This window comes from Ooceraea biroi, chromosome 10, assembly GCF_003672135.1.
Source record: "Ooceraea biroi isolate clonal line C1 chromosome 10, Obir_v5.4, whole genome shotgun sequence".
NCBI lineage: Eukaryota > Metazoa > Arthropoda > Insecta > Hymenoptera > Formicidae > Ooceraea > Ooceraea biroi.
In genome coordinates, this window is record NC_039515.1 from 6577706 (window position 1) to 6588615 (window position 10910).

Below are 10910 nucleotides of genomic sequence, written 5' to 3' on the forward strand. Positions count from 1 at the left end.
ATTGCAGTAATATAACAGTAATATAACGTGTTACTAAAATGTTATTTAATGTTACATAAATGAAATATAATTATTCTTTCTTCCTCTTTCTACAAACTATAGCGTTTGCTTTTTTAAAAAAATTAAAATTTTTTTCCCCTTAAACGTTATGCAGAGTTCGTTAACTTTGCTCTTATTTATTATTCGTTCCAGAAAATGTTCACCCACTTCATTGTCAGAAATAGGACCTTATAATCACAAGTTGTACCGCCCTTGCCGTGATCACCGTTTTCATATATATTTTGTATTCATATTTGCATACGAGAAACGGAAGCCATTGCTAGCGCGCAACGACTCCATGCTCTTATGTTTAAAAAATGGTATATAACATAGACGAATCAATATGCAAATATATACAAGTCTATACACAACATCGCAGTATTTAAGTTCATATTATTGTTATTATTATAACCAATATATTGGGTCATAAGTATGAAACTTTACCAAATGTCAAAAGCGCACATCTTTAAAACATTTGTTAATCTCAAACTTTGCGCCAGACGTCAGCTGATCCAGGTTAGGTTAGCTTGATAGATGTATTTGCTCTGCTCTTCAAATGTCATATTTTTGTTTGTTCAAATATTCTTCATTAGTTTTACTCTGGTGGATTCTTTATAGAACTATGGAAAAGTCCAAAGATTTCGTGTGATTTATGAATATGAGTTCCACCGTGGAACCACAAGTGCGTCGGACGACAGCTCGCTAATATCAAACGCTGTAATTTTGGTGAAGCGTTCAACCTAACTAGAAGCAATCGGTGGGCAACTTGGTTCAAAACTTCAGAGATGAGCAGATTCAGCCTCGCTAATGAGCCACGCTGGGGAGACCCAAGAGACGAAGGTGCGATAATTGATCACTTGGAGCCGTAGTATAGAGTTCGCATCCATCTCAAAAGTACAGCGTTGGCAATATGGCATCGATATTCAATTGTTTCTCCTACCCACCATACTTGGCTTCATATTAGCTCGCAATGGTAGATAACAGAAGTTGGACAAACGCGGTCCCGCAACGAATTGACCGATGCGCAGCAGGCTCGCAACGTCTAGAGGCCTTTCCCTTTCTTTGCTTTCCCCGTCAACACAAAAAATGGCGAATCTTTTTTTAACTCGAATGTCACCTGCCGATTTGAACAAGTGGATACTCTACGGGGACAAATCGTTAAACGGCCTCACATCAGTGGTGTGAACGGCTGAATTGAAGCAGCCCCGCAAGGACATTCACGCCGAAAAACCCCAAACGGGCTTACAAACCCAAAGCGAGAAAGGCCGCGGCTTTATTTTTAGGTCTGGGGGGGACCCCGTTTTGGCGGGGGGGAAAACAAAATTTCTGGACTCCATGCATATCTGGCAACAAGGTTCCTCTCGACCCACCTCATATACCGGGTGACCTTTTTGTGTATTCAAGAATCAAAAGAGTCGTAAACTTGAGGAAAGCGACAGGTATTAAGCTTTAAAGGGTCAAAGAATTTCGAAACCGAAAGTGCCAATAATCCTCTGGATTTGAGTCTGCGTTGCGAGACCTAGGACTCAAATCTGAACGAAGATGAAAGGTCCGACGAAAACATAAGGAACGATACAAAGTGACGAAGCTTTTTCTTCGCAGTACTTGGATACTTGAGTCCTAAAACCATAATGTTTCGCTTCACGTCTCGTAAAAAGTATCGCAGTTCGTCGATTCAAATCTACAATTCACACGTTGTCACGTTGAGTTAAGGGGGGAGCCTGCTTTAGAACGCTGAAAATAAGGTATATTTTACGAATTGTTTTTGGAGAAACTATACAGCGGATCATTATAAAACTTTGATGCATTTATTAGTACATGTTTAAGGATAAAAAAATTATTTTTTGATAATGGCATTCCATCTTAGAGAAAGCAAGCTGCTTCGAGAGAGAGAGAGAGAAAGTGCGAGAAAAGTAAAACGAGAAGGAGAGAAAGAGAATGAAGGGAGAAGAGCGAGAGGGAGAATGAAAAACGAAGGGCGATAGACGAAACGGCGCTTCGAACCGAGCCAAGGGAACAAGATGATTCGCAATGCATGGATGCAATTTGTGGTCGCGATTGTGCAAATGAGTTTCGCGAATTCGATCAGCCATTCGATCCTCGCGAGACTTATGAATATTTAAGCGTAAATCATCCATGTAAGTCCCAAAATTTCGTTCCACGTGCTTCCCGGCCTTGTCAACCCTTCGTTCACGTAAAGTTGTTGTTATACAAGAATTTTGTATTCTTGTATATTGTTACATGCGGCTAAGTTATTATGATTATGTCTTTGTGTGAGTTTTTATTTATTCTTGCTCAATATTGAATTTTGTATACTTTTATTTTTTCTTGCTCGATATTGAATTTTGCACAATTTTATTTATTCTTGTGCAATATTGAATTTTGTATACTTTTATACTATTACATCCGGTTAGGTTATTATGATTATATCTTTATACCTTGCATACTTATACACTGTTACATGCGGCTAGGTTATTGTGATTATGCCTTTATGCCTTGCGTTTGTATCAGGGTTTGTATTTACTTTAGCTTATTTTTATTTTGCATACGTTGCGTTCGTATTTGCATCTGTCTTGCCTTAATGTTCTATTGCGTTCTTGGACTTTTTTACTTGCTATATGCGTTTATTAAGTTTAAGTTACATGCGTTTAATTAATTTTATTAGGCTGTATCTTTATTCTTTGTGTGCAATTGAATTTAGTTGTCTTGATATGCGTTTATTAAGTTTAAGTTACATGCGTTTAATTAATTTTATTGGGCTGTAATACGAATATTCTTTGTGTGCAATGGAATTTATTTGTCTTTTTTAACGACTTTAATCAGAATATTTGGTTGGCATAATGCCTTTTTTCTTTATCCTGCTTTCACTCGATTTTGAACTTTTCGGTTCTGGAGTTTGCGATTTGGATTATTGTATTGCTTATTTGATTATTTACGTTCATTGTTATCCTGCTTATGATCTTTTGCGACACTAGAGGGTAATTTCCCGTTCATTGCATAAATTAAAAGTTCCGGTTTCGCGAATTTCGAAATTCGATACACCCCTTTTCGTTTACGATTTGCGTCCTAAGTGACGAGGTAATCGATGCGACACGGCCAGAGACTTATTAGAAACCTACCTGCGGAAGCGTGGGTCCGGCCCTGGAACTTGGGGCCCGGATACTTTTGCGCGCTGTGGTGTAGCGAACTGTATAGCGTATGGCCATAATTTACATCGAAAGAGCCGATAAACATCGCGCCCTGCGGACACGAAGCCACGAAGCCGTGCACCATGGACCCATAGGGCCCTCGGCAGCCCTCGCCGTTGCATTGTCCTGTCTCGGCTTTCTACGACCTTCCTTTCCTCCTGTCCCTGCGTAACGTCCCTCTGTAACAAGTTTGTGCGAAAAGCACCGAATTTAATGCCGAGATCTCTAGCCGGATAAAGAGGCGTCGCGCGGCTCGCAACCCCAGAGTACTCTACAGCTCGTAACTGCATTTTTTTTATCTAAACCACCCCTTACTCGTCGTTTATTTCTATGTTTCTATTTTCTTAAGGGTGCAAGAATAGATGTTAATTAATTGTTGCTAAAATCAAGATTGAGACATAGAAAAATCAGAGGTGGAAACCAAATGCGATACCTTCAGAACAGTCCGACAATATTCATCGCGGGCTCTTAAGGGGGGAGCCTGCTGTAGAACGCTGAAAATAAGGTATATTTTACGAATTGTTTTTGGAGAAACTATACAGCGGATCGTTATAAAACTTTTATGCATTTATTAGTACATGTTTAAAGATAAAAAAATTATTTTTTTATTTGAATATATCGCCTGTAGAGGTCGTCCTGGAGGCATCTTAGTGCAGCCGCGTCGCCGGCATTGCAAATTGGTGAGCATTCTCCTGCCTCCAAATCTCGTCTAAACTGAAAAATTGAAATATGTTCTCGTTATTTATGAATTCCCATCGTCGATGAACCAAGAAGAGAAGAAAAAAGTTGAAAAGTGCCAAAATGGTGGAGCTTAGAACACAAAAGTACGATTTTTAGGCAAAGTTTTTGAACTTTTTCATGCAAAAATAATTGTTTAACTTAATGTTTTTATGAATATTAAAGGTTCATCGACGATGGGAATTCATAAATAACGAGAAAATATTTCAATTTTTCAGTTTGGATGAAATTTGGAGGCGGGAGAATGCTCACCAATTTACAATGCCGGCTGCACTAAGATGCCTCCAGGACGACCTCTACAGGCGATATATTCAAATTAAAAAATAATTTTTTTATCTTTAAACATGTACTAATAAATGCATCAAAGTTTTATGCATTTATTAGTACATGTTTGAAGATAAAAAAAATTATTTTTGATTTGAATATATCGCTTGTAGAGGTCGTCCTGGAGAAGTCTTGGTGCAGCCGCGTCGCCGGCATTGCAAATTGGTGAGCATTCTCCTGCCTTCAAATCTCGTCTAAACTGAAAAATTGAAATATGTTCTCGTTATTTATGAATTCCCATCGTCGATGAACCAAGGAGAGAAGAAAAAAGTTGAAAAGTGCCAAAATGGTGGAGCTTAGAACACAAAAGTACGATTTTTAGGCAAAGTTTTTGAACTTTTTCATGCAAAAATAATTGTTTGACTTAATGTTTTTATGAATATTAAAGGTTCATCGACGATGGGAATTCATAAATAACGAGAAAATATTTCAATTTTTCAGTTTGGATGAAATTTGGAGGCGGGAGAATGCTCACCAATTTACAATGCCGGCTGCACTAAGATGCCTCCAGGACGACCTCTACAGGCGATATATTCAAATCAAAAAATAATTTTTTTATCTTTAAACATGTACTAATAAATGCATCCAAGTTTTATGCATTTATTAGTACATGTTTGAAGATAAAAAAAATTATTTTTGATTTGAATATATCGCTTGTAGAGGTCGTCCTGGAGAAGTCTTGGTGCAGCCGCGTCGCCGGCATTGCAAATTGGTGAGCATTCTCCTGCCTTCAAATCTCGTCTAAACTGAAAAATTGAAATATGTTCTCGTTATTTATGAATTCCCATCGTCGATGAACCAAGGAGAGAAGAAAAAAGTTGAAAAGTGCCAAAATGGTGGAGCTTAGAACACAAAAGTACGATTTTTAGGCAAAGTTTTTGAACTTTTTCATGCAAAAATAATTGTTTAACTTAATGTTTTTATGAATATTAAAGGTTCATCGACGATGGGAATTCATAAATAACGAGAAAATATTTCAATTTTTCAGTTTGGATGAAATTTGGAGGCGGGAGAATGCTCACCAATTTGCAATGCCGGCTGCACTAAGACGCCTCCAGGACGACCTCTACAGGCGATATATTCAAATCAAAAAATAATTTTTTTTATCTTTAAACATGTACTAATAAATGCATCAAAGTTTTATAATGATCCGCTGTACAGTTTCTCCAAAAAAATTCGTAAAATTATACCTTATTTTCAACGTTCTAAAGCAGGCTCCCCCCTTAAGGAGAAAAATTATTGACGCGTTAAATTTGAAGAAACAAGGCAGGGCTTTTAGTTCTCCCACATCCGAAGGATCGAATCAATAATCGGCGGTGCTACGCCATTGACAAAGAGGATTGTATGGGCTCCGCGGTAGTAGGTAGTCCGGCAGTTTCGTGTTTCCGTTTCTCTCTTTTCTCTCCCTCTTCTTCGTCCCTCACGCCTGCCCTCTGCTTCGCGAGGGTTTGACGGCCGTCTCAGGAACGAGGAAAAAAAGGATAAGTCGAAAGAGGGGCTCGAGGAAAGAGCTGATCCATCATCTCTCTCTCGGCGCTCAGCCGGGTCTTAAAGCTTAAGGACCCGGATCCGAGAATTTCTCGATAATTTATCCGAGATAAGAGCGCACCACCGAGACGACCGCGCACCGATGAAGAACGGCGGGGCCATCGGGGCCCCGATAACAAGCCGTCGGCATTATCCGGCGCATCCTGCCGTCTGTCTGCTGTTCCGAGGGGGACGGAGGAGTGCCCTGCTCGCTGTTCATACAAGTACGATGTCGATACATCGTAATAGACGTAATCGCGAGATCCGCGAGACTCGCACGATCCTCTATGATCTTCTTCTTTCGAAGCGATGCGACCCGGAAGGACGCGCGTCGTGGCTGCGAAGAGCCCTATAGATTTTCAGCAATCAGCTGTGCGTTCGCTTAACAAGTTAATAACGTTGGCTTTCGATATCACTAAATGAAATCCAGAAGTTTTTCGAGAAGTCGCGCGAGTCAGGAACTCGTGAACTCATGGTGAGCTCGTATGAGCGCTCGCGTGCACGTTCTTTACGTAGGCGCTCTTGCGGGAGAACCTTCGAATGCTGCCAATACTTAACTTTTCCGAATTCATCGTGAAAGGAGACGAAGCGAGACGGGGGGGGGGAGAGGGAGAGAAATTGACGGTGAGGCGGAGTAAGGAAGAAACGCGGGAGGAGGAGGAAGAGGAGGCATCGTCATGTATAGCGGAGCCCGCGGGGTATATAATCAGCAAGATGAGATGAGAGGGGCACCTAGCTACCTCTTGTTTGTTTTGTTAGTTAGCGAGTCGTTAGGTAGTCTCTCTCTCTCTCCCTCGCATCCTCCTCCTTCACCTTCTCCTCCTCTTCCCACGCCGGAGTCCGGAGTTGCACGGAAATTGCGAGTGTTCGACCACCCAGCCGTGTGTACCGTCTAGTGCGTTACGAGGAGGCAGCAGGGAATCTCGTGCCGCGACTAATCGCTCCTATTACGCATAGTTTTAACGAGATTAGGCTCGTTAATCTTCGTGATCGTGCTGATTGGGCCGATCGACATCCCTGATCTTGGGAAACGAGCAAATTCGCTGCTCTCTTATATATCTTATCTCATTCCTGCACACATATCAAGCCTTTTTGAGCGCCTAAATTTCCGTTTGACTCGGTCTTCCTCACCGATCGTGTCTCACGAGGTTCACATTAAGGTACGTCGCGATTTTTCCTCTTCTCCTTTTGTTAGCGTTCCAAGCGGACGCAAACAGTCGCGCATCGTGCGCCGCGCATCACTCCATTCATCACCGCACGAACGGCACGATTCGTCGGGCGAGTTTATGCGTTTCCGTGGGACAACGCGATAAGTCGGAAAGAAATTAGCGGTTCGGCACCCCCGAAATCCCCTTAGCATCCCCTTAGCTGATCTCCTCTTGTTTCGCAATATCGTCAGGCCACCTCCCCAGTAAGCAAAATGTGTGCAATCTGCCAGCAGATTGGCAACAGATTACTGCAGAAGTTGATAGCAAATAGGCATTCGTTATGTCCGCGTTAGGATAGTGATCTGCCAGCAGAGCCTGCTAACAGACTCTGACGGCAGATTAGCGGCAGAAACCGAGCAGGATCTGTTTAACATCTGACGGCAGATTGACGGCAGAAACCGAACAGAATCTGCAGCTTTTGGCCATTCATATTTACGATATATTAAAGCATGTGTTTACTTTTAACACACTATAAATTGTTAAAAGAACGCATTTGTTTGTTTGTTCAATTAAAGTACATTTGGCTTGATGTGTCTTTCTGACAGTTCGTTGCGTAATCTCTCTCTTATTGTTAATTTATTCTAATCCGAAGTCCGAATTTTGCTTTCGAACTTCAGATTGCTTGTGGCGTGCGTGAACTACGTGGACGCTGTCCATGGGAGCCTCTGTGCCGCAAGCGCAAAAATGTTCAGAAAAATTAATATTATGCCAAGGCGCGTATATTAACTTATATAACTGTTAGGCTAAATCTTAACATCGAGCAAGAACTTGACGCGTGCACCGCATAGCGGTGCGGAGCGAAAACACATATTCATAGCCGTGTAAATTTGAATACTGTCAAAAGCTGCAGATCCTGTTCGGTTTCTGCTGCCAATCTGCCGTTAGATTCCGCGCGCGCAGATCTTGCTCGGTTTCTGCTGCCAATCTGCCGTTAGATTGCGCGTGCGCAAATCTTGCTCGGTTTCTGTCGACAATCCGACTTCAAGCCATGTTTGCGGATTCTGCTCGGTTTCTGCCGCCAATCTGTTCTTAGATTTTGTGAGCAAGCTCTGTTACATTTCTGGCACCAATTTGTCGAATTAATCGTTAATAACAACTTCTGTATCAAATTTGTTGTCTTTTGGCTGGCAATAGTTGATAGCAGATAGTTGGCATCATCTGCTTTCGGCAGACTTGGCTATCTGGGTAAGCAAAATGTGTGCAATCTGCCAGCAGATTGGCAACAGATTACTGCAGAAGTTGATAGCAAATAGGCATCCGTTATGTCCGGATTAGGATAGTGATCTGCCAGCAGAGCCTGCTAACAGACTCTGACGGCAGATTGGCGGTAGAAACCGAGCAGGATCTGTTAACATCTGACGGCAGAAACCGAACAGAATCTGCAGCTTTTGGCCATTCATATTTACGATATATTAAAGCATGTGTTTACTTTTAACACACTATAAATTGTTAAAAGAACGCATTTGTTTGTTTGTTCAATTAAAGTACATTTGGCTTGATGTGTCTTTCTGACAGTTCGTTGCATAATCTCTCTCTTATTGTTAATTTATTCTAATCCGAAGTCCGAATTTTGCTTTCGAACTTCAGATTGCTTGTGGCGTGCGTGAACTACATGGACGTTGTCCATGGGAGCCTCTGTGCCGCAAGCGCAAAAATGTTCAGAAAAATTAATATTATCATGCCAAGGCGCGTATATTAACTTATATAACTGTTAGGCTAAATCTTAACATCGAGCAAGAACTCGACGCGTGCACCGCGTAGCGGTGCGGAGCGAAAACACATATTCATAGCTGTGTAAATTTGAATACTGTCAAAAGCTGCAGATCCTGTTCGGTTTCTGCTGCCAATCTGCCGTTAGATTCCGCGCGCGCAGATCTTGCTCGGTTTCTGCTGCCAATCTGCCGTTAGATTGCGCGTGCGCAAATCTTGCTCGGTTTCTGTCGACAATCCGACTTCGAGCCATGTTTGCGGATTCTGCTCGGTTTCTGCCGCCAATCTGTTCTTAGATTTTGTGAGCAAGCTCTGTTACATTTCTGGCACCAATTTGTCGAATTAATCGTTAACAACAACTTCTGTATCAAATTTGTTGTCTTTTGGCTGGCAATAGTTGATAGCAGATAGTTGGCATCATCTGCTTTCGGCAGACTTGGCTATCTGGGTAAGCAAAATGTGTGCAATCTGCCAGCAGATTGGCAACAGATTACTGCAGAAATTGATAGCAAATAGGCATCCGTTATGTCCGCGTTAGGATAGTGATCTGCCAGCAGAGCCTGCTAACAGACTCTGACGGCAGATTGGCGGCAGAAACCGAGCAGGATCTGTTAACATCTGACGGCAGAAACCGAACAGAATCTGCAGCTTTTGGCCATTCATATTTACGATATATTAAAGCATGTGTTTACTTTTAACACACTATAAATTGTTAAAAGAACGCATTTGTTTGTTTGTTCAATTAAAGTACATTTGGCTTGATGTGTCTTTCTGACAGTTCGTTGCATAATCTCTCTCTTATTGTTAATTTATTCTAATCCGAAGTCCGAATTTCGCTTTCGAACTTCAGATTGCATGGGCGTGCGTGAACTACGTGGACGCTGTCCATGGGAGCCTCTGTGCCACAAGCGCAAAAATGTTCAGAAAAATTAATATTATCATGCCAAGGCGCGTATATTAACTTATATAACTGTTAGGCTAAATCTTAACATCGAGTAAGAACTCGACGCGTGCACCGCGTAGTGGTGCGGAGCGAAAACACATATTCATAGCCGTGTAAATTTGAATACTGTCAAAAGCTGCAGATCCTGTTCGGTTTCTGCCGCCAATCTGCCGTTAGATTCCGCGCACGCAGATCTTGCTCGGTTTCTGCTGCCAATCTGCCGTTAGATTGCGCGTGCGCAATCTTGCTCGGTTTCTGTCGACAATCCGACTTCAAGCCATGTTTGCGGATTCTGCTCGGTTTCTGCCGCCAATCTGTTCTTAGATTTTGTGAGCAAGCTCTGTTACATTTCTGGCACCAATTTGTCGAATTAATCGTTAATAACAACTTCTGTATCAAATTTGTTGTCTTTTGGCTGGCAATAGTTGATAGCAGATAGTTGGCATCATCTGCTTTCGGCAGACTTGGCTATCTGGGTCGTTGCTAGTACTTGAATAAAGAATTGTGATAAAGATATCAAACCCGATGCTTGGAAGGCTTCGGTAAAAAAACCTTGAAGATCACGGTTTATTTAAAGATATATTTATCGTGAAAGAAAAACATAATAAATAATTCATTACATTCTCAGACGTATTACGACGCAAATATGCGAGAGTTACCTGTTAGTCGATCTGTAGATCGTGTCGATCCGCGCGAAGAGACACGACTACTGTCATCCACTCGGTAAATACCAGCGGCGGCAAACACTCGACGAGGTTGACTGCCTTACAAGACTGGCTTTTGGTGTCCGACCATCCAGACTGGAAGTCCAAAGTAAAGATGATTGTCCCCTTTAAACAATATAACAACGTGAGATTTGTATCACTTTTATGCAGCTTTTAGCTTTTAGCTTTGTTTAAATTTACATCACATTGAACGTTAATCGTTTATTAATATTAAATTATGTTATTTCAGTAACGACGAGATTATGATGATTACTGGCATACTTTGTGCAATAATATCACGATCTGATTTTACTTCGCTTTATACATAAAGAAAGATAATTACGTAGTCAATTATCAGCACTGTTGCATATCTGATATGAGAAAACGATTAAAACGATTACTTTACTAACCGATTGCAGCAAAACCTGTTTTATTTGCGAATGTAAAACCTGCTGTACGAATTTTCTTGCAAAGTACGAATCTGATGCTAAAGTGAATTTAACTTGTTGCTAAATAAAATACGATATCT

The 10910-nt window shown here is 41.3% G+C and overlaps 1 long non-coding RNA gene across 1 annotated transcript; it reads right to left on the reverse strand.

Annotated features, from left to right (window-relative positions):
• Positions 1 to 2256: 2256 nt before the first annotated feature.
• LOC109611162 lies at positions 2257 to 10530 on the reverse strand. The gene is made up of 2 exons (XR_002193511.2): positions 10337 to 10530; positions 2257 to 3406 (listed from the first exon to the last, which is right to left on the reverse strand). It is a non-coding gene; the product is annotated as an uncharacterized LOC109611162 (long non-coding RNA).
• Positions 10531 to 10910: the final 380 nt, after the last annotated feature.